Source organism: Phyllobates terribilis, unplaced genomic scaffold (assembly GCF_046119375.1).
Source record: "Phyllobates terribilis strain yellow unplaced genomic scaffold, ASM4611937v1 Scaffold_5__5_contigs__length_657084704, whole genome shotgun sequence".
Classification (NCBI taxonomy): domain Eukaryota; kingdom Metazoa; phylum Chordata; class Amphibia; order Anura; family Dendrobatidae; genus Phyllobates; species Phyllobates terribilis.
The window spans coordinates 19,731,087-19,755,538 of NW_027362765.1; the positions used below are offsets into that span (position 1 = coordinate 19,731,087).

General features: G+C 51.6%; 1 protein-coding gene across 1 annotated transcript in view; it reads right to left on the reverse strand.

The window, feature by feature from the left end:
• The window catches only part of LOC141270572 (uncharacterized), a 215,872-nt gene that overhangs the window by 58,849 nt on the left and 132,571 nt on the right, over positions 1 to 24,452 (reverse strand). The window lies entirely within an intron of this gene.

Consider the following 24,452-nt stretch of genomic DNA (forward strand, 5'->3'; position numbering starts at 1 on the left):
GGACATTTATTATAACTGAAATAATAAAACCGTGTTGTATATACAAACGTGTTAAGGTCCTTGAAGCTAATAAGAGTCTGGTGATCCCAATGACACAACTCCACTTACTCCAAGCCGCGAACCTCAAGCCCGGGAGCACCAAGAACCCCTCGAAAGGGAGTTCAAAACGGTTGAAAACCACCACACCCGGGACTCGACATTCCTTTTTGTCGTGAGTCCCACTAATGACCAGACCCAAATAACACTTATAACCAAGGGATCCATGTCCTATGGATACTCCCATACCAATTTAAAACCAACTTCAAGGACCCTAAGCACGCCTGCCCTTGCAAAAGGCCGACGTGACAAACCTCCGACTCACTAGGAGTCATCCTACAGCGTTCAGGAGAGGAAAAACCCCTGTGGGGGAAACCTCTAGGGAACCATGGCTGATGGATTGCCCTTCCCTTGGGCTTAGAAGGATTCTGATCTTAACTCTTTTAGATGTGACACAGTTGAAAATGGTACAAGGTATACAATGATTAATTAACAAATACAGAGTAAAGCATCCCTCCAACACAGGTTATGGTTAAATACAGTACGTGAAATTGCCACTATGACCCGTGAAGTTTACCAAAACAGGGAGGGTCTTCCTCGCCGGCGTTTGGGTCTTGGGACCCAGTCGGGGGACAGCCTTACCGGCGGCCTAGTGCGACCGGGGCGCTGCACTTGCAGGGGTAATGATCCTGCTCTGCAGCCAATGATCCAAGCCACTTGGTCTTCCAACGAGCCAGGGGGGTGTTCCATGGCCGCCGTCCTTAGGGCCTCCAGCAGCTGTTCCACCAACATGATCCGGATGAAAGGTAACTTGTGTTGTGCCCTGGTAGTGGGGAAAGAGACCAGACCACTCCCATGGTGGCCTTATAAACAGCCCCCACCTGTCCCCACCCTCACTATGCCTGTCCCCACCTATACCACACCCCCGTCATGGCCAGTGCTACAGCCTTTTCTTTACCAGCGACTGTCTGCATAGTACATTGCATTCCTCAGTAACTCTGACATGGATGATGCCACAGCAGAGCTACAAGTACTTCTCACAAAATTAGAATATCATCAAAAAGTTAATTTATTTCAGTTCTTCAATACAAAAAGTGAAACTCATATATTATATAGAGTCATTATAAACAGAGTGATCTATTTAAAGTGTTTATTTCTTTTAATGTTGATGATTGTGGCTTACAGCCAATGAAAACACAAAAGTCATTATCTCAGTAAATTAGAATACTTTATAACAACAGCTTGAAAAATGTTTTTAAAATCAGAAATATTGGCCTACTGAAATGTATGTTCAGTAAATGCACTCAATACTTGGTCGGGGCTCCTTTTGCATCAATTACTGCATCAATGTGGCATGGCATGGAGGCGATCAGCCTGTGGCACTGCTGAGGTGTTATGGAAGCCCATGTTGCTTTGATAGCAGCCTTCAGCTCATCTGCATTGTTGGGTCTGATGCCTCTCATTTTCCTCTTGACAATACTAAGGTCAGGCAAGTGCCCACAAGGCAAGGGATGTCGCCACCAACTACTGACAAGGTAAGTTCCAGCACTAACCCACAATTGAGGCCACAGCCAGCAGACCCCCTACAGACTAAGCCGCAGCTTAACCCTTATGCCGCATCATTTTGTTCTGATACATCTCAGTCACATAAAACAGAGAACTTACATCCCCCAGGGACACCACAACTTAATTCAGCAAAAATGACTGGGAGATCGGACATGTCTGACTTCGCCAGATAAATTATACACAGGGATCTAATAAACATCAGTCTCTCAAAGTTTGACAACCGTGCCGAGAAGTGTAGAACCTGGAAATCGACCTTTCAAGCTGTATTGTAAGATCTTAACCTCACGGTCAAGGAACAACTGGACTTCCTTATTAACTGGTTAGGCCCACAATCTGCAGAGCACATCAAGACATTAAGAGCAGTTCATGTAGGCTATTCAGTTGCAGGTCTTGCAGCGGCATGGGAAAGACTGGAACAAACCTACGACAGCTCCAAAGCCATAGAAAGTGTCTTATTTAAGAGAACATTCCAGAAGATAACTAACAAAGACAACTGCAAGCTTCAGGATCTGAGTGATCTGCTAAGGGAAATCGAATCGGCAAATTTAGACCCACGTCTGTCAGGACTGAGTTACCTTGACACTGCTCACCGTGTGAATCCAGTGGTGACCAAGTTGCCATACAACATGCGGAAGAAATGGTCAGATCATGGCTCAAGGTAGAAAAGAGAGCACAACGTGTCCTTTCCTCCCATTTCACATTTTTCCAGATTTGTCAGTGGTCAAGCTCGAAAGAACCAGCTTTGACTTCACTGAAACTACGCCACCAGCTTCATCATCATCTAGAAGGTATGATAACACTACCACCAAACGTAGAGAGTTAAGGGGCACAGTATCTGTTGAGAAGACTGACGTTCCATTTACTGCACCAAATGCTGTAGTGACAAACACGTTACAGTTATGCATCCCACACCTGCTCCTCACAATTCACAACCTTCAGGAGCATCCAACCCTGCCCCAAAGCATAGCAGGGAGCTACAAGCTCCTGATACTTCAATGCGTGAAGATGAAACAGTTGTATGTGTGGAAGAGACTGGTCCTAAATTCTGCGCCAAGGTATGTCTGGTCAAGGTCTACGCAGAAGGACAACCTGACAAGGCCACCAGAATAAATGCCATTATAGATGAACAAAGCAACAGGTCTCAGGTAAAGCCTAAATTCTTTGAAATCTTCAATGTAAAGGGACAAGCAGCTCTGTACACCCTCAGCACCTGCTCTTGTCATATGGAGACTTCTGGCAGGAGAGCCTCTGGATACATCGTCTCTTCAATCAAGGGGAATATGTACATACTCTTCCCAACCTTAATTGAATGTTACCAGATACCCAATAACAGGGAAGAAGTTCCCACTCTGAAAGCAGCGCTTCATCATCTTTACTTGAGACACCTACCTAAGGAAATTCCTTCTATGGACATGTATGTTGTTATCCTAATCGGTAGGGACATTCTGAGATTTCACAAGGTGTGTCAACAATGCAATAACCCAGGTGATACTGCATATGCTCAAAGTTTTTATCAAGGCCGAGTATTCATGGGTGATGTAGGTTTGAATGAGTCACAAACCATCTGAAGTTAACTCCTTCAAAATTTATGTGCTCCAAAATGGTCGCACGACTCAATTTAAGCCATGCCCTCATCACTACGAGGTGAAAGAAAGGTTCTCCAACCTCATCCAGGAGTCTGACATCATTTCTACTCCCTATGGTGATGACATCGGGAGAACTGTGTTTTGCACAATGCACACAAATTGTCTCTTCAGAGAGGAAGAGGACCAGAACTCTAGTGCCACCTACAGGAAGTTGCAATCCTAAAAGTCAACAGTGACCCTTTAACGAGCCTTATCACATGACTTAGGATATAAGCCAGAACCGGAAACTCAATTTGCAGACCCTGTGTTTCAGGGTACTGCCCCTCAACAGTGCAAAGTGTGAGTTCTGGTTTGGCTGGATGGGAGGCATCAGACCGGTATCTAAGGGGTAACATTTCTCCTTGTGGAGAGCGACATGTTAAGCGTGTCATGGTGAGGAGACTTTTAAAGTCGCAATGCTCCTCTGGGAAATATGCAAATTGCCTCTTCAGAGAGGAAGAGTAGGTGGCACTAGAGTTCTGGTCATCTTCCTCTCTGAAGAGACAGTTTGCATATTTCCCAGAGAAGCATTGCAGATTTAAAAGTCTCTTCACCATGACATGCTTAACATATCGCTCTCCGCAAGGAGAAATGTTGCACAATGCAAAATGACAACAAAATAGCCTTATCCATCAAAGACAAGGGTTTTATTAAATTATTGTCAGTGGATTCTTCAAGAACAAATCTGATTGCTGGGTAGCTCTCTTACCCTTCAAGGTTACAAGAGCAAAGCTTCCAAACAATCAGAAACAGGCTTTATTCAGGTTCATCTCACTGCTTAAAACATTAAGAAACAAGCCTGAAGGGGCGTGACCGGAAGCCGATGAGGAAGGACGTGTTTGCAAGAGCTCTGTGCCCTGATCTGGCCATCTGAAGCAATCCTCCCTTACTTTAAAAATATTACTGAGACTTTCAATCTCCATGTTCTTCCACGGGTTGCGGACTACAGCCTGAACATTTTCCGGACCGGATCGGCCCTCCATAAGCAAAGTTAACGTCTGAGGCCTACTTCTGCCTCGAGGCTGTGGCCTACCCGGAAACTCACCACCTACCCTCGATTTGTTGCTGGCCTGCCTGGCTGAAGCCGAGGTCTGGAGTCGCGGCCGGAGGCACCGAGGCGGCCGGGATCATTGCTCCTGCAGTGAGTCAGCTGACGCCCGCAGTGCGGATGCCGGAGCCCAGAGGCCCAGGGTCGGAGCCTGGCAGCGCGCAGGACCATGGCATCGCTGGTGATCCTGGTCCGGCCCGCTGTCTACCGTCAGAGATCGGAGTGCAGCGCGGAGTGGCGGACCTTGACGGGGGACGTGGAGGTGAGAAGGAGCCATCGGCGGGAGTTCCCTCTGGCTCCCCTGGAACTGGGGTCGAGCGCCTGCACCGGTGCAAAGAGACTGGGGCGGAGGAGTGGGATTACCTGGGGAATGATCAAGGGGACCCCTTTAGCGACCACCGTGAACATAAACACGGTCCTTGGGCACACATGCCTAAAAGAAATATCCTCTCCATTGTAATAAAACCCCATTGGGAACCAGCTAAGAGAGAGCACTACAGGGGACTTGCTTTGTACCCCTTACCCCTCATTATCCTCCCTGAGAAGCAACTGACTGAGGAGCCTGACGCAGAAACTTGCAAGGGGTCTTCAGAGACTGCAAATGTACTTTAAATAAAACAAAAAGGCCTCTCATTAATACGCCTTACTCCACACACAAGGCAAACCGGTCCTCTCTCTCTACTTTAGCAGCAGTCCCTTGTATCACACAAAAAGAGGAAGGAAGAAAAAAGGGGATATTGCATTCTATTGAATACAGCAACCCAAACTATCACTGAAAATATCTATATTAAACTAACGCAGGATTTTAAACCTATACTGCCATCTTGTGACATAATCAAGAACTGACACTCTAACAGTTCTTCATATCTGCTTTGAACTAAACAGCAACTTATAGGAGACCTTCGGGAGGCAGACCAAAAATGGGTTGCTTTTTATTAGAGCTCCCTGGTTGTAGGAGAAACCCCTTCCTGTTTCCCCTGACAAGGGCACAAAAAGCCAGGATAAGGACCGGACAAGGGCATCCATTACCGAACCCAGCTCCCCAGAAAACCCCGCGGTCGACAGGCGCAGGTAGCACTACATAAAGCAGCAGAATCACCATCAGCAGGAGCCTCACAATATTGCTCTAATTAATCACTCTAGTAAAGCAACAAGCGATCCTCCATGTAACTCACCACTACCAGCTTCTTAGCTGAACTGCCTTACAGAGACCAATGTGACTATTAAGTCAACAGTGATGTCACAACCTTTTATACGAAAACTCATTAGTGACTCTACACGCTATGGATAAATTCGCGGGCAAAAACAATAAGGGAGGCAGAGTCTCGACACACACTAAAAACACAAATTCTCCCACAAAGTTGGCAAATCAGGCAAGCAGAGATGATCCAAAACCCATAGCCCAAGCTATAATGGACCGTCTAATGCCAGAAATTGACAACAGGCTGACGGCCTTTAAGGCACCGCTCGAAATAATTGTATCACAGGCCAACACACAGGGGTCACGCCTAGCGGAGGCAGAGCAGAGAGTTTCGGATCTAGAAGATGCAGTAAAGGACATTACAGACAGGCTGGTAGCCAAAACAAAAGAAACTTCCTTCCTGCTAGATAAAGTTGATGACCTGGAAAATAGATTTCGCCGCAACAATTTGAGGCTGGTAGGTCTCCCTGAGTCGGTCCAATCGTCAGACCTCATTAACATCATCAGAGTGGCTCCCAAAAGAGTTGAACTTAAATCCGGCATAAAAGAAGATCACGATCGAAAGAGCCCACCGCATAGAACCACCAAGGAATGGAGAGAAGGATAAACCGCGACCGGTCATCTTCAAGGTCCTAGACTTTCAAGACAAGCTACGAATACTAACAGCCTTCAGGAAGAAACGTAAGCTACTCTACAACAACAATGAACTCCTTCTCTTTCAGGACTACTCTGCGGCCTTAGCGGCGAAACGCAAAACCTTCAACCTAGCATGTAAAATCTTGGTAGATAACAGTATTCGGTTTGGTTTACAGTACTCGGCTATCCTACGTTTTACCTTTTCTGGAAAGAATTGGACCTTTGATGATGCAACAAAGGCCCTCACCTATCTACTGTAAGGCAGCACTAGTCATCATAATGGGGGATACTCGCTGCACCGGGTAAATTAGGCACACGTGCAATGTCCTTCCGGTATTTTCTCAATACAGCAGTTTATTATCTTATCATAAACCGCATATCACACAGTCCTTCTTAGTATATCACCGGCATGTTTACACACTTCACATCCGGGAGTCTCTCAAGTAGCAGACAGGCCCAATTGGCCCAAGTTACAGCCTTCAGCAAGGTAATACTATAGCAATGTCTATATAAGTGTCCATATAACTGTAACGAGTCTGGGAGGTGGAACCTCTGAGCAACTATACAAAGGGGCAGTCCTTGTAAGGAAGCGGGTGGCTCCCAGGGAAGGCGGGCAGGTAGTCACGGCAAGTGACAGGGACAGTCTCTGGGTAGGAGGGCAGGAGGTCACGGCAAGTGACGGGGACAGTCTCTTGACAGGCGGATGGTCATGGCAAGTGACAGCAGGGTAAGAGTCTCTAGGCGGGCAGGTGGTCACGGCAAGTGACAGCAGGGAAAGAGTCTCTAGACAGGCAGGTGGTCACGGCAGGTGACAGCAGGGAAAGAGTCTCTAGATAGGCTAGCAGGCAGGTAGCAGGTGAGCGCTCCCAGGTGAGCGGGCAAGAGTCTCTGGACAGGCAGGTGGTCACGGCAAGTGACGGCTGAGCCTCCAGGTAGGCTAGCAGGCAGGTAGCAGGTGAGCGCTCCCAGGTGAGCGGGCAAGAGTCTCTGGACAGGCAGGTGGTCACGGCAAGTGACGGCAGAGCCTCCAGGTAGGCTAGCAGGCAGGCAGCAGGTGAGCGCTCCCAGGTGAGCGGGCAAGAGTCTCTGGACAGGCAGGTGGTCACAGCAAGTGACGGCTAAGCCTCCAGGTAGGCTAGCAGGTAGGTAGCAGGTGAGCACTCCCAGGTGAGTGAGTAAGAGTCTCTGGACAGGCAGGTGGTCACGGCAAGTGACGGCAGAGCCTCCAGGTAGGCTAGCAGGCAGGCAGCAGGTGAGCGCTCCCAGGTGAGCGGGCAAGAGTCTCTGGACAGGCAGGTGGTCACAGCAAGTGACGGCTAAGCCTCCAGGTAGGCTAGCAGGTAGGTAGCAGGTGAGCACTCCCAGGTGAGTGAGTAAGAGTCTCTGGACAGGCAGGTGGTCACAGCAAGTGACGGCTAAGCCTCCAGGTAGGCTAGCAGGCAGGTAGCAGGTGAGCGCTCCCAGGTGAGCGAGTAAGAGTCTCTGGACAGGCAGGCAGGTATCAGGCAGGTATCTGGCAGGTACTTCCTGGACCGCAGGCGGACTGATCCATAGACAGACTGGCAGGTGCTGGTATGCAGACTGTCGGACCACAGGATAGCAAGCAGGTAAGCAGATATCAGGCAGGTATCAAGCAGGAATCTGGCAGGTGACTGGCAGGTAACTGGTAATGGGACCTGAGGGCTGAAGCAGAGTTGAGAGGCTTTGCAACAACATTGCTCGGGCACCTCCATTTTGGAGGAGGTGCCTTATATATGGTGAGGTCCTCCGGCCATTGGCCGGGGACTCCTTAGGACGGCGCGCGCGGCCCCTTTAAGAGAGGGGGAGCGCGCGCGCACCCTAAGCACAGAGGCCGGGAAGCAGCGCGCGCTGCCAGCAGAGCGGGAGGAAGAAGCCGGGCACGGAGCGGAGAGGTGAGGGGAACGGCATCCCTGCCTAGCAGGAGGCAGGGACGCCGACGCTACAGTACCCCCCCTTTTAGGCCCCCCCTTCTTTAGGCCAGACAGGAATTTATCAAGGATGAGCGGGGCATGGATGTTCTCCTGGGGCTCCCATGTTCTCTCCTCAGGACCAAACCCCTTCCAATCCACTAGAAAAAAGGTCCTTCCTCTTACCCTTTTGGTGGCCATAATGTTCTCTACCTCAAACTCGTTTTCAGCGGAAACCGGAGCAGGAGGCGTACCTGTAGACTTGGAAAAAGAGTTAAGTATCACGGGTTTGAGTAGAGACATGGAAGGAGTTAGGAATCCGCAAATTGGCCGGGAGTTTCAATTTATAGGCCACCGGGTTGATTTGTTTGATAACTTCCAGTGGGCCAATGAACCGAGGCCCTAACTGGTAGGAAGGAATCTTGAGCCGGACATATTTGGACGAGAGCCAGACCTTATCTCCAGGACGGAATTGTGGTGGATCCAGACGTCTCTTGTCAGCCTGTTTTTTCATCCGCTCGGATGACTGAAGAAGTGTGGATCTGGTACTTTCCCAAATGGAGGAAAATTCGTTAACGAGAGATTCCGCAGCCGGATTGTCCACCGAGGCGGAGAGGGAAACGGGATCCGAGGATGCTGACCGAAGACTACAAAAAACGGGGATTTGGAGGAAGATTCGCTCTCGTGATTATTGTAAGAAAATTAGGCCCACGGTAAAAGATCCACCCAGTCGGAATGGTGAGCATTAACAAAGTGCCGGAGGTAACTGGTTAAAATTTGGTTGATCCGTTCTACTTGGCCATTGGACTGTGGGTGATAAGCAGAAGAAAAGTCCAAGGTGACCCCCAGCAGTTTACACATGGCTCGCCAAAAACGAGAGGTGAATTGAACCCCTCGGTCGGATACGATGTGGAGAGGAAGACCATGAAGACGGAAGACATGATGGATAAAGTCTTTAGCTAACTCTGATGCAGACGGGAGACCCGGCAGGGGAATAAAGTGAGCCATTTTGGAAAAGCGGTCAGCGACCACCCATATGACCATACAACCGGCAGAGACAGGGAGGTCCGTTATAAAGTCCATAGCTATATGCTGCCACGGGGCAGCAGGTACAGGAAGAGGAAGGAGACGGCCGGCTGGCAGATGTCTCGGAACCTTGTTGCAGGCGCAGGACACACAGGCTGAAACAAAGTCTATTACGTCATTGTGCAGGGTAGGCCACCAGTAATGCCGGGAAATAAGCTGGAGGGTCTTTTTCTGACCAGCGTGGCCAGCTAGCTTGGACGAGTGTCCCCAGTGTAGAACCTTCTCACGATCAAGAACAGTTACGAACGTCTTACCGGGTGGAAGACGATTTAGATTCATGGGGGCCACCTGCATTACTTTGGCGGGGTCGATGATGTGTTTAGGCTCCTCCTCAAGATCAGAGACCAAAAAGGATCGGGATAAGGCATCAGCTTTGATGTTTTTGTCAGCCGGGCGAAAATGAAGAATGAAATTAAAGCGGGCGAAGAACAAGGACCACCGGGCTTGGTGCGGGTTAAGTCTCTGGGCACTCTGGAGGTAAGCCAAGTTCTTTTGGTCCATGTAAATTATTACCGGGTGAAGAGCCCCCTCGAGCAGGTAACGCCACTCCTCCAGTGCCAGCTTAATGGCCAACAATTCTCGGTCTCCTATAGAATAATTGCGCTCAGAAGAGAAGAAGAGTTTGGAGAAGAAGCCGCAAGTTACCATTCTTCCGGAAGACGACTTTTGGGTAAGTACTGCTCTGGCTCCGGAGGAGGAAGCGTCGACTTCTAGAAAGAATTGTTTGTTGCCGTTCGGACGATGCAGCACAGGGGCAGAGGAAAAAGCTGGTTTTAAGGAAAGGAAGGCCTCCTCTGCTTCAGGCGGCCATTCTCTGGGATTAGCGCCCTTACGGGTAAGTGCCGAGATAGGGGCAGTCCGGGAAGAGAAGTGCAGAATGAAGAGGCGGTAGTAGTTGGCGAAGCCCAGGAACCGCTGAATAGCCTTCAAACCCCCTGGTCGGGGCCACTTCGGGATGGCAGACAGTTTCTCAGGGTCCATTTGTAGGCCGGTCTGAGAGATTATGTAGCCCAGAAACGGAAGCGAGGTCTGCTCAAAGAGGCACTTCTCATATTTAGCGTAGAGGTGGTTCTGCCTGAGCCTGAGCAGGACCTGACGAACGTCCTTCCGGTGAGTGAGAAGATCCGGAGAGAAGAACAAGATGTCGTCCAGGTACACCACCACGCAGGAGTAGAGAAGGTCACGGAAGATGTCATTGACCAACTCTTGAAAGACGGGAGCGTTACAGAGACCGAAGGGCATTACAAGATATTCATAGTGGCCGTCCCGGGTGTTGAATGCCGTCTTCCATTCATCCCCCTGACGGATACGGACCAGATTATACGCCCCACGGAGGTCCAGCTTGGTGAAGATTCTAGCCCCCCTCAGACGGTCAAATAATTCAGGAAAGAGCGGAAGGGGGTATTTATTCTTCACTGTGATCTGGTTAAGGCCTCTATAGTCTATACAGGGACAGAGTGAGCCGTCCTTCTTTTTGACGAAGAAGAAGCCTGCTCCCGCCAGGGAGGTAGAATTCCGGATAAATCCCCGGGCCAGATTCTCCTCAAAATATTCAGACATGGACCGGGTCTCAGCAGCGGACAAAGGATAAATACGCCCACGGGGAGGAGTAGCGTCGGGCATCAGATCAATTGGGCAGTCGTATGGTCTATGAGGAGGTAATGTCTCTGCTTCTCTTTTATTAAAGACGTCCGCAAAAGACCAATAGGGAACCGGTAGGCCGGGTAGATTGGCTGGGGTAGGAGAAGGACGAGCAGGATGAACGGGAACTAAATAAGTCTTATGGCAGTCCTGTCCCCAGCGAAGAACCTCTCCTGTCTGCCAATCAAGCACGGGTGCGTGTCTCTGGAGCCAAGGTAGGCCTAGCAAGAGGGCGTGAGAGAGTCCAGGCAGAACATGGAAGAAGATGCTCTCAGAGTGCAGCATTCCCACCTGCAGAGTTATGGATTCGGTGATGAGTTGGATGGGATGTGGTGAGAGGCCCCCATCCACGGCGGCGACAGATAAGGGTACAGCCAGAGGTTTGGTGGGAATGCGGTATTTCTCTACCAGGGACTGAGAAATGAGATTTCCGGCAGCTCCAGAGTCAAGTTGAGCCAGTTCAAAATAACGGTTCTCCCCGCAGATGATAGAGACCGACAGCATTAGAGATTGAGAGGGTTTATTTCTGTCTAGGGAGACCTCTCTGAGCGATCCTAGACACAGGCGTTTCCCGACCTCTCCGGGCAGGAACGGATCCGGTGCTCCTTACTGCCACAGTAGAAGCAGCTCCCCTCGGCACGGCGTAATTCTTGACGGGTCTTGACCATCTTGGTCTGGTCGACCTGCATAGGCTTGGGTGAGTACGCCGGAGGAGTAACGGAGGAAGTGACGGGTCTCTGGAAGGTAGGGGCAAGGCGTGGAAACCTCCTCTCACGGGTGACCTCTTTGGTGCGCTCCTGGAACCGGATGTCAATCCGGGTGGCAAGTGTAATTAAGTCGTCGAGAGTGGTAGGAATGTCCCGACCGGCGAGTTCATCTTTAATACGGCCGGACAGACCCTCCCAGAAGACGGACACCAGAGCGTCGTTATCCCAGGCAAGCTCCGAAGCAAGGGTACGGAACCGTATGGCATATTGGCCCACGGTGAGACTTCTTTGGCGGAGGCGTAGCAGAGATGAGGCGGAAGAGGTCCTCCGTCCAGGTTCGTCGAAGACCTTCCGGAAAGCCGAGAGAAAGGCTGGCAGATTGGACACCAGGGGTCTCCTCTCTCCCATAGAGGATTTAGCCAAGCCAGCGCCTCCCCCGTGAGATGGGACATGATGAAGGCTACTTTGGCTCGGTCGGTGGAAAACTGATGTGCCAACAGTTCGAAGTGCAGAGTGCACAGGTTAATGAAGCCCCGTGCCTGACCAGGATCTCCGCCAAAATGAGGCGGGGAGGTGAGGCGGGGACCGGGAAGAGATGCCATGGAATTGATGGGCAGCGACGCTGCCGGGGTAGGAGTCGTGCGACTGGAAGCCGGTCCCGTAGATGTAGTCAGTGTGTCCAGGCGGGAGTTAACACTACGCAGGTGACTCAGGATGGACTCCTGTTGGGACCTCTGACGGGACAGTTCATGGCATAGGTCCAAGAGCGAGGGAGCTTGGGTGCCACCGGGTTCCATGGCCCAAGCAAACTGTAACGGGTCTGGGAGGTGAAACCTCTGAGCAGCTATACAAAGGGGCAGTCCTTGTAAGGAAGCGGGTGGCTCCCAGGGAAGGCGGGCAGGTAGTCACGGCAAGTGACAGGGACAGTCTCTGGGTAGAAGGGCAGGAGGTCACGGCAAGTGACGGGGACAGTCTCTTGACAGGCGGATGGTCATGGCAAGTGACAGCAGGGTAAGAGTCTCTAGGCGGGCAGGTGGTCACGGCAAGTGACAGCAGGGAAAGAGTCTCTAGACAGGCAGGTGGTCACGGCAAGTGACAGCAGGGAAAGAGTCTCTAGATAGGCTAGCAGGCAGGTAGCAGGTGAGCGCTCCCAGGTGAGCGGGCAAGAGTCTCTGGACAGGCAGGTGGTCACGGCAAGTGACGGCTGAGCCTCCAGGTAGGCTAGCAGGCAGGTAGCAGGTGAGCGGGCAAGAGTCTCTGGACAGGCAGGTGGTCACGGCAAGTGATGGCAGAGCCTCCAGGTAGGCTAGCAGGCAGGTAGCAGGTGAGCGCTCCCAGGTGAGCGGGCAAGAGTCTCTGGACAGGCAGGTGGTCACAGCAAGTGACAGCTAAGCCTCCGGGTAGGCTAGCAGGTGAGCACTCCCAGGTGAGCGAGTAAGAGTCTCTGGACAGGCAGGCAGGTATCAGGCAGGTACTTCCTGGACCGCAGGTGGACTGATCCATAGACAGACTGGCAGGTGCTGGTAGGCAGACTGTCGGACCACAGGATAGCAAGCAGGTAAGCAGATATCAGGCAGGTATCAGGCAGGCATCAAGCAGGAATCTGGCAGGTAACTGGTAACGGCACCCGAGGGCTGAAGCAGAGTTGAGAGGCTTTGCAACAACATTGCTCGGGCACCTCCATTTTGGAGGAGATGCCTTATATATATATTTAAGAGAGGGGGAGCGCGCGCGCGCGCCCTAAGCACAGAGGCCGGGAAGCAGCGCACGCTGCCAGCAGAGCGGGAGGAAGACGCCGGGCACGGAGCGGAGAGGTGAGGGGAACGGCGTCCCTGCCTAGCAGGAGGCAGGGACGCCGACGCTACAATAACAAAGTGTATTACCTTTGCCGGGTTTAGTTGCTGCAGTCCTTTTAATCCGCCACCACTGTGGCTTTAAGGCTTTCCCAGGTGGGGGTCTCTAGCCGTCGTCCCGTCTAAGGCTACTGGAATGTTTCACTCACACACATCCAGTCTGCGCCTTTCTGGATTCTTCACCAAGCCGCTGCCTTCCAAGGCCACTGGCATCTACACAAGATCCAGGCTCGACCTTTCAGGCTGCCAGGCTTCACGGTATCATGGTGTCCCACACACACAGGGAACAGGCCTCACGCCCAACACACCGAACACACCTGTCTCCCATCAAGCAGGGTTTATATATGCATCCCGTGCACACACACACATACTGACAGGACCTTGCTGATGTCACAGTCATGTGATCAGACAGACATTCTGTGCGTGCAGGACCTGTGCTATGTCACAGTCATGTGACCATTCACCTGAGGGGGAAGGTACATGGTCAGGTAAAACACATCCTGGACCATTACCGTAATGCCAGCAAGTCGCTGCATTACACTACGCTCAGAAATCCAGTCCTCACCTCGAGATCGGGGAGATACTTGAACATATGGAGTCACAATACTTATCTTTTTCCTTTCACTTGTTCTACTGTGACGTCACTGATTTTTTCTTTTTGGCAGTGGCTATTTTTTACATATGCTTTGCATTATTGATATGTGTTACGGTTACGGGTGGTGGAACCTCTGTGCTGTGGTGCAAGGAGGGACCCAGAGGGGCGTAACTAAGTATCAACTCAGACCGACCCTGGTCGTATGGCTGCTAACGACTCCGTGACCAGGGAGGGACCGAGCAGAGGGACCAGGTGCTACTCTGGGGGCGACCTTGTAAGAGAGCAGGTGGCTCCCACGGGTCAGATGACTGGGACTGACCAGTATAGCGGATGGGCACAACAAGCAGGCAGAAGTCTCTGGGTTAGCTGACAGGTGGTCACGGCACGTGACGGCAGAGCAGGCTGAAGTCTCTAGGTTAGCAGACAGGCGGTCACGGCAAGTGACAGCAGGAGCCTCCAGGTAGGCTATCAGGTGGTCACGGCAAGTGATGGCAGAGCAGGCTGGAGTCTCTAGGTTAGCAGACAGGTGGTCACGGCAAGTGACAGCAGGAGCCTCCAGGTAGGCTATAAGGTGGTCACGGCAAGTGACGGCCGAGCCTCCAGGTAGGCTAGCAGGTAACAAGCAAGTAACAGGCGAGTGCTCCCAGGTGAGCGGGCTAGCAGGCACAGCAGATAGCAGGCAGGTAACAGGCGAGTGCTCCCAGGTAAGCAGGCGGACGTGCCCATAGACAGACTGTCGGGCTGGAGAGTAGTCAGGCTGGCGGACTGGAACAGTAGTCAGGCTGGCAACTGGACCTGAAGGCTGAAGCAGCGGTAAGTATACTGTGCATCAACTATTGCTCGGGCACCTCCATTTTGGAGGAGGTGCCTTATATATGGGAGGTCCTCCGGCAATTGGCCGGGGACCCTTAGGACGGCGCACGCGGCCCCTTTAAGAGAGAGGGAGCGCGCGCGCCCTAAGCACAGTGCCCGGGAAGCAGCGCGCGCCGACAGCAGCAGCAGGAAGAGGAGCGCTGGAGGACGCCGCGTGGGGAGCGAGGAGGTGAGAGGGACGGCGTCTCTGCCTGACAGGGGGCAGAGACGCCGATGCTACAATATGTTAAGGTTGCTCATGTTGTTTTCTTCAAGAAATGATAGTTGTTGGAAGAAATTATTGTTGTTGGGTAGAGTCTCTGCGTGCTCCTATATAGTTTACTGGCCTTATCAGCTCTAGCACTTACTCGATGGGATAAGTGGAGAGCTGGATTACAAATTTTAATAATGTCATGGCTGTTTCCGCGTTTGGGGATAGGTTAATGGCGAACACAGCCAACCAAGAGGTATCCATAACACAATCTCTCCAGTGGTGTTCTTGGAATGTCAATGGGCTTAATTCTCCTGTTAAAAGGAAAAAAGTCTTAAACTATCTACAACGCGCAAATTTCCATGTTATTTTTTTGCAGGGAACACATAAAGAATAACCATCCTTCTTTCTTTAGCAAGAAATACACACTAGGTGCAGAGGCCTTTTATGTAAAAAAAACGAAGAGGAGCAGCCATACTTTTCAACAAACATATTAATTATGAGATTTTAGATGTGATGGCAGACCCCCAAGGAAGATTCCTACTTGTTAAGGCTAATATAGAAGAAATTACCTATTGTCTGGTCAATGTGTATGCACCTAATATTTATGACCCTCAATTTCAGGCACAACTAATAACACACATAACTGACTGGGAAACACCCAACTTAATCATAGGGGAAGATTTCAATGAAGTCCATGATGTGTCACCAGACAAAACTAGCTCCCATACAACACAATAGCTATCACAGAGCGGTTACATACAGTCACTACTAAATCAGTTGGGACTGACGGACATTTGGAGACTACAACACCCTATAGAGAGAGACTACTCGCATTACTCCCATGTGAACAACTCCCATGCTCGGTTGGATTACTAGTTGCTGGGCATTTCCATGCTGCCATTAGTGCTCCAATTGGATATTCTAAATATCCATATATCAGACTGTAAAGATGTGCGGTTGTGGGTTGTAAGTAATCACCTAGGCAGATTAACGATGCAACAATATTTTATTGATCACAACCATGGTAATAAGCAATTCCAGGTAAATAGCCAAAAAAACAGTTCTCTCAGTCCTCAAATTCCCAATCTGGGTTCAGTAGTTCCACTGGCTTTGTATAAGGCCATACTCACTATCTCCATCCTCTTCCTTTAATCCTTCCACCCAACTCTCCTAAAACATGTCTGTCTTTTCTTCCACTGGGCTCAGTCCCCTCCCAGGTCAGAAGTGATCACACCCTCCCCCTTAAACATTCACTGTTCACTAAACAATGAAGAATATTCTAGAAGCCTTCATCTGAGACTGCATGTAAGACCCCTGTGCGGACGGCTCCACTGTGTCTACAATCTACACACACATAACGAGATTATTGGCTATTGGAACAATGGTTAGATACTCCTGAGATACAGATTAGTGGAATGCTGGACATTTTACAAGTGAATCTAGTGTACATACTGACAAGTTAGCAGAACTATATAAAACATAACAAGTAAATCACTAATAAAACACAATAATAATATTAACAAAAATGGTGGTCCGTTGCTGGAAAAGTATCATAGTCTTTAGAAAATGGGCAGCTCCTCACACAGACCATGCCCCTGTGACTTTCAGCTCACGTTTAGTCAGCATAATAAAAAAAGAGAGAAGCTGGAGATTCCCCGCCTACTTATATAAATCAGACGATTTCAGTGCATTTTTACAATCCTCTTCGGACATTTCTAGACATTTCTAAGAATGATAATCAGGAACAGAGTCAAAATGCTTCCTTATTCTGGGCAGCACCCAAGGCCGTGATAAGGGGACAAATCATCTCAAATATAAGTAATAAAAGGAAGAAATTAATGGAGAAAACAATAGGAACACAGAAGCTATTAACACAAACATACAAAAACTTTAAATCCAACAACACACCCATCAAAAAAAAAAATTCTTGGAGGCAAAAGAAATAGCAGACACTTTGGCGCATGAAAGAGCATTGCACAACTTAGACTACCAAAAACACAAATAGTTTAAGTGGGGTAACAAACCAGGACGTCTGCTAGCTTCCCTCACCAAACCCTTCAGAACACAAACTAGAATAAATAAGATCCAAAAAAATGGCCAGCTAGCGTCTAAAAACGAGGAGATAGTGGATGAGTTTAGGACATTCTTTAGCTCCTTGTACAAAGTGGGAGGGGGAGAAATTGACGAGAGCTCGTGCTTTTTCCAGAACAATGTTACCCCTACAGTTACAGAAGTACAACACTTAACAAACCCATTACCGCAACAGAAGTGTTGAAAACCATCAACACTCTAAACATATCTGTAACGGGTCTGGGAGGCGGAACCTCTGAGCTACTATACAAGGGGGCGGTCCTTGTAAGGGAGCGGGTGGCGACCAGGCAGGCAGTCACAGCAGGTGACCGGGACAGTCTCTGGAAGAACGGGCAGGAGGTCACGGCAAGTGACCGGGGCAGTCTCTGGATGAACGGGCAGATGGTCACGGCAAGTGACCGGGGCAGTCTCTGGATGAACGGGCAGATGGTCACGGCAAGTGACCGGGGCAGTCTCTGGATGAACGGGCAGATGGTCACGGCAAGTGACCGGGGCAGTCTCTGGATGAACGGGCAGATGGTCACGGCAAGTGACCGGGGCAGTCTCTGTGTAAAGGGTTGGTACGACCTGTGGCGGCTGATGGTAGACGTGAGCTCCCAGGTGAGCAGGCAAGAGTCTCTGGATAAACGGGTGGTCACGGCATGTGACGGCGGAGCCTCCAGGAAGACCAACAGACAGACGGCAGATGAGCGCTCCCAGGTGAGCGGGCAGAAGTCTCTGGACAGGCGGGTGGTCACAGCACGTGACGGCAGAGCCTCCAGGTAGGCTAGGAGACAGGCAGCAGATGAGCGCTCCCAGGTGAGCGGGCAGGAGTCACTGGACAGGCAGGTGGTCACAGCACGTGACGGCGGAGCCTCCAGGTAGGCTAGCAGGCAGGTAGCAGATGTGCGCTCCCAGGTGAGCGGGCAAGCTGGTCCATAGACAGACTGACAAGAGTTGGAAGGCAGACCGTCGGACCTCAGGCAAGCAGGCAGGTAGCTGATGTGCGCTCCCAGGTGAGCGGGCAAGCTGGTCCTTAGACAGACTGACAGGAGTTGTAAGGCAGACCATCGGACCTCAGGCTAGCAGGCAGGTAGCAGAATATCAGGCAGGAATAAGACAGCAAGCTGGCAGGAATCTGGCAGGTAACTGGCAACGGGACCTGAGGGCTGAAGCAGAGTAGTGAACAGTGCAACAACATTGCTCGGGCACCTCCATTTTGGAGGAGGTGCCTTATATATGGTGAAGTCCTCCGGCCATTGGCCGGGGACTCCTTAGGACGGCGCGCGCGGCCCCTTTGAGAGGGAGGGAGAGCGCGCGCGCGCGCCCTAAGCACAGTGGCCGGGAAGGAGCGCGCGCTGCCAGCAGAGCGGGAGGAGGACGCCGGGCACGGAGCAGAGAGGTGAGGGGAACAGCGTCCCTGCCTAGCAGAGGGCAGGGACGCCGGCGCTACAGTACCCCCCCCTTTAGGCCCCCCCTTTTTTAGGCCAGACAGAAATTTAGCAAGGATAAGAGGGGCATGGATGTTCTCCCGGGGCTCCCACGTTCTCTCCTCAGGACCAAACCCCTTCCAATCTACTAGAAAAAAGGTCTTTCCTCTTACCCTTTTGGTGGCAAGAATGTTCTCTACCTCAAACTCGTCCTCAGCAGAAACCGGAGCAGGAGGCGTACCTGTAGACTTGGAAAAAGAGTTAAGTACCACAGGTTTGAGGAGAGATACATGGAAGGAGTTAGGGATCCGTAAGTTGGCCGGGAGTTTCAATTTATAGGCCACCGGGTTGATCTGACTGATGACCTCCAGAGGACCGATGAACCGAGGCCCTAACTTGTAAGAAGGTATCTTGAGTCGGACATATTTAGATGAGAGCCAGACTTTATCTCCAGGACGAAATTGTGGAGGATCCAGGCGTTTTTTGTCAGCGTGTCTTTTCATCCGTTCGGACGACTGAAGGAGTGCGGATCGGGTACTCTCCCAAATGGAGGAAAATTTGTTAACGAGAGATTCCGCAGCCGGGTTGTCCACAGAGGTGGAGACAGGAAAAGGAATCCGAGGATGCTGACCAAAGACTACAAAAAACGGGGATTTGGAGGAGGATTCGCTCTCGTGATTGTTATAAGAGAACTCGGCCCATGGTAGGAGATCCACCCAGTCTGAATGATGGGCATTAACGAAGTGCCGGAGGTAACTGGTCAGGTTCTGATTGATCCGCTCCACTTGACCATTGGACTGTGGGTGGTAAGCGGAAGAGAAGTCCAGGGTGACGTCTAGCAGTTTACAAGTGGCTCTCCAGAAGCGTGAGGTGAACTGTACCCCACGATCCGACACGATGTGGAGGGGCAGGCCATGAAGACGAAAGATGTGACGAATAAAGTCTTTAGCTAGCTCGGGTGCAGACGGGAGGCCTGGCAGGGGAACGAAATGAGCCATCTTGGAGAAGCGGTCAGCGACCACCCAAATGACCGTACAACCAGCAGAGACTGGGAGGTCAGTTATAAAGTCCATTGCTATATGCTGCCAGGGGGCAGCAGGTACAGAAAGCGGAAGGAGGCGACCGGCTGGCAGATGTCTCGGAACCTTGTTGCGGGCGCAGGACACACAGGCAGAAACAAAGTCTATTACGTCCTTGTGCAGGGTAGGCCACCAGTAGTGCCGGGTAATAAGCTGGAGGGTCTTTTTCTGACCGGCATGGCCAGCCAGTTTAGACGAGTGACCCCAGTGAAGGATCTTCTCCCGATCAGGAACTGATACGAACGTCTTTCCGGGAGGGAGACGATTTAGACTCACGGGAGCCACCTGCATTACTCTGGCGGGATCGATGATGTGTTTCGGATCTTCCTCGAGATCAGACACCAGAAAGGATCGAGACAAGGCGTCCGCCTTGACATTTTTGTCAGCCGGGCGAAAATGAAGAACAAAATCAAAGCGAGCAAAAAACAAGGACCACCGGGCTTGGCGCGGGTTAAGTCTCTGGGCATGCTGGAGGTAAGCCAAGTTCTTGTGGTCAGTGTAAATTATTACCGGGTGAAGAGCCCCCTCGAGCAGGTAACGCCACTCCTCCAATGCCAGTTTGATGGCCAATAACTCTCGGTCTCCTATGGAATAATTGCGCTCTGAGGAGGAGAAGAGTTTAGAGAAGAAGCCGCAAGTTACCATCCTCCCGGAAGATGATTTTTGAGTAAGTACCGCTCCGGCTCCAGAGGAGGAGGCGTCAACTTCCAGGAAGAACTGCTTGTTGCCATCCGGGCGATGCAGCACCGGGGCGGAAGAGAAAGCCTGTTTTAAAGAAAGAAAGGCCTCCTCTGCTTCGGGCGGCCACTCTTTGGAATTAGTACCCTTACGGGTGAGCGCGGAAATTGGGGCAGTCCGGGAAGAGAAGTGTGGTATGAAGAGGCGGTAGTAGTTGGCGAAGCCCAGGAACCGCTGAATGGCCTTCAACCCCTCCGGTCGAGGCCATTTCTCGATGGCAGACAGTTTCTCTGGATCCATTCGTAGGCCGGTCTGAGAAATAATGTAGCCCAAAAACGGAAGCGAGGTCTGCTCAAAGAGGCACTTCTCGTATTTAGCGAAGAGGTGATTCTGCCTGAGCCTGAGCAGGACCTGACGAACGTCCCTCCGGTGAGTCTGGAGATCCGGAGAGAAGACCAAGATGTCGTCCAGGTACACCACTACGCAGGAGTAGAGAAGGTCCCGGAAGATGTCATTGACCAACTCTTGAAAGACGGCAGGAGCGTTACAGAGACCAAAGGGCATTACCAGATATTCATAGTGGCCGTCCCGGGTGTTGAATGCCGTCTTCCATTCATCCCCCTGACGGATACGAACCAGGTTGTACGCCCCACGGAGGTCTAGTTTGGTGAAGATTCTAGCCCCCCTCAGACGATCAAATAACTCCGGAATGAGTGGAAGGGGGTACTTATTCTTCACCGTGATCTGGTTAAGGCCTCTATAGTCTATACAGGGACGGAGAGAGCCGTCCTTCTTTTTGACGAAAAAGAAGCCTGCTCCCGCCGGGGAGGTAGATTTCCGGATGAATCCCCTGGCCAGATTCTCCTCAATATATTCGGACATCGACCGGGTCTCAGCAGCGGATAATGGATAAATACGCCCACGGGGAGGAGTAGTACCGGGTAACAGGTCGATAGGGCAGTCGTATGGTCTATGAGGGGGTAGTGTCTCTGCCTCCTTTTTATTAAAGACATCAGCATAAGACCAATAAGGAATCGGAAGTCCAGGTAGATTAGCTGGGGTAGGAGAAGGACGGACGGGATGGACGGGAACCAGACAGGTCTTATGGCAGTCCTGTCCCCAGCGAAGGACCTCTCCGGTCTGCCAGTCAAGCACGGGTGCATGTCTCTGGAGCCAAGGTAGACCTAACAAGAGGGCGTGAGAGAGTCCAGGCAGAACATGAAAGGAGATACTCTCAGAATGCAGCATTCCCACCTGCAGAGTAATGGATTCGGTGATGAGTTGGATGGGGCGTGGTAAGAGACCCCCATCCACGGCAGCAACAGACAAGGGTACAGCCAGAGGTTTGGTGGGGATGCGGTATTTCTCTACCAAGGACTGTGAAATAAGATTCCCGGCTGCTCCAGAGTCAAGTTGGGCTAGTTCGAAATAACGGTTCTCCCCGCAGACGATTGAGACTGACAGCAGCAGAGATGGAGAGGATTTATTCTTGTCTAGGTCGACCTCTCTGAGCGAACCTAGACACAGGCGTTTCCCGACCTCTCCGGGCAGGCACGGATCCGGTGCTCCTTACTGCCACAGTAGAAGCAGCTCCCCTCGGCACGGCGTAAGTCCTGACGGGTTTTGACCATCTTGGTCTGGTCGACCTGCATAGGCTCAGGAGAGTGTACCTGGGGAGATAATGAGGGAGTGACGGGTTTCTGAAAAGTAGGAGCTAGACGTGGAAACCTCCTCTCACGGGTGACCTCTTTGGCACGCTCCTGGAACCGTAGGTCAATCCGGGTGGCAAGAGTTATTAGGTCATCGAGAGTGGTAGGAATGTCCCGACCGGCAAGTTCATCTTTAATACGGCCGGACAGACCCTCCCAGAAGACGGATACCAGAGCGTCGTTATCCCAGGCTAGCTCCGAGGCAAGGGTACGGAACCGTATGGCATATTGGCCCACGGTGAGACTTCCCTGACGGAGGCGTAGCAGTGATGATGCGGATGAGGTCTTCCGTCCGGGTTCGTCGAAGACTTTCCGGAAAGCCGTGAGAAAGGCAGGCAAGTCGGACACCAGGGGGTCTCCTCTCTCCCATAGAGGATTTAGCCAGGCCAGGGCCTCCCCGGTGAGATGGGACATGATGAAGGCAATTTTGGCCCGGTCGGAGTTAAACTGGTGGGACAATAGTTCAAAGTGCAGGGTGCACTGATTTATGAAGCCCCGAGCCTGGGCGGAGTCGCCTCCGAAGCGAGGAGGTGCAGAAAGCCGGGGTCCGGGGTAGGATACCATGGTATTAGTGGGCAGCGGAGCTGCCGGATTGCGAGTCATGGCACTGGCGGGGGTTGCTGGCGGAGCAGTCAGAGTGTCCAGGCGAGAATTGACATTCCGCAGGTGACCCAGGATGGACTCCTGTTGGGACCTCTGACGGGACAGTTCATGATACAGGTCCGAGAGTGAGGGAGCTTGGGTGCCACCGGGTTCCATGGCCCGAGCAAACTGTAACGGGTCTGGGAGGCGGAACCTCTGAGCTACTATACAAGGGGGCGGTCCTTGTAAGGGAGCGGGTGGCGACCAGGCAGGCAGTCACAGCAGGTGACCGGGACAGTCTCTGGAAGAACGGGCAGGAGGTCACGGCAAGTGACCGGGGCAGTCTCTGGATGAACGGCCAGATGGTCACGGCAAGTGACCGGGGCAGTCTCTGGATGAACGGGCAGATGGTCACGGCAAGTGACCGGGGCAGTCTCTGGGTAAAGGGTTGGTACGACCTGTGGCGGCTGATGTTAGACGTGAGCTCCCAGGTGAGCAGGCGAGAGTCTCTGGATAAACGGGTGGTCACGGCATGTGACGGCGGAGCCTCCAGGAAGACCAACAGACAGACGGCAGATGAGCGCTCCCAGGTGAGCGGGCAGAAGTCTCTGGACAGGCGGGTGGTCACAGCACGTGACGGCAGAGCCTCCAGGTAGGCTAGGAGACAGGCAGCAGATGAGCGCTCCCAGGTGAGCGGTCAGGAGTCACTGGACAGGCAGGTGGTCACAGCACGTGACGGCGGAGCCTCCAGGTAGGCTAGCAGGCAGGTAGCAGATGTGCGCTCCCAGGTGAGCGGGCAAGCTGGTCCATAGACAGACTGACAGGAGTTGGAAGGCAGACCGTCGGACCTCAGGCAAGCAGGCAGGTAGCTGATGTGCGCTCCCAGGTGAGCGGGCAAGCTGGTCCTTAGACAGACTGACAGGAGTTGTAAGGCAGACCGTCGGACCTCAGGCTAGCAGGCAGGTAGCAGAATATCAGGCAGGAATAAGACAGCAAGCTGGCAGGAATCTGGCAGGTATCTGGCAGGTAACTGGCAACGGGACCTGAGGGCTGAAGCAGAGTAGTGAACAGTGCAACAACATTGCTCGGGCACCTCCATTTTGGAGGAGGTGCCTTATATATGGTGAAGTCCTCCGGCCATTGGCCGGGGACTCCTTAGGACGGCGCGCGCGGCCCCTTTAAGAGGAAGGGAGAGCGCGCGCGCCCTAAGCACAGTGGCCGGGAAGGAGCGTGCGCTGCCAGCAGAGCGGGAGGAGGACGCCGGGCACGGAGCAGAGAGGTGAGGGGAACAGCGTCCCTGCCTAGCAGAGGGCAGGGACGCCGGCGCTACAATATCTAAAGCTCCAGGACCGGATGGTTTCGGAAATGAGCATTACAAAATACTAGAAACTGCAGTTAGCTCACACCTTTGCGAGTTATTTAATGGAATGGTGAAAGATGGTCAACTACCTGACCGGTTTAATGAGGCTAATATTATTGTGTTACTCAAACCGGGCAAAGACCCCTCACAGGTTAATGGATATAGACCAATATCGCTACTCAACTCTGATTTTAAAATCTTTACAAAAATCCTAGCAAACAGAGTACAACAGAGAACGTCCTGATCTAATATCACCACATCAAATGGGATTCGTTCATGGAAAATCCATCACATATAACATTAGAACAGCCATAGGGGCGATATCCTCAGGTAGAGCGCGTGGACACAAAAGAAGCATTGTGGTGAGCCTCGATGCAGACAAGGCTTTTGACCGAGTATCCTGGCTCTACTTACATAAACTGCTAGAAATTCGCAATTTTGGTCCACGATTCTGTAAGCCTGTCAAACTAATATATAAAAATCCTACATCCCGACTCTACATAAACAACACATTTTCTGAACACTTTCAAATACAACGAGGCACAAGAGGTCTACT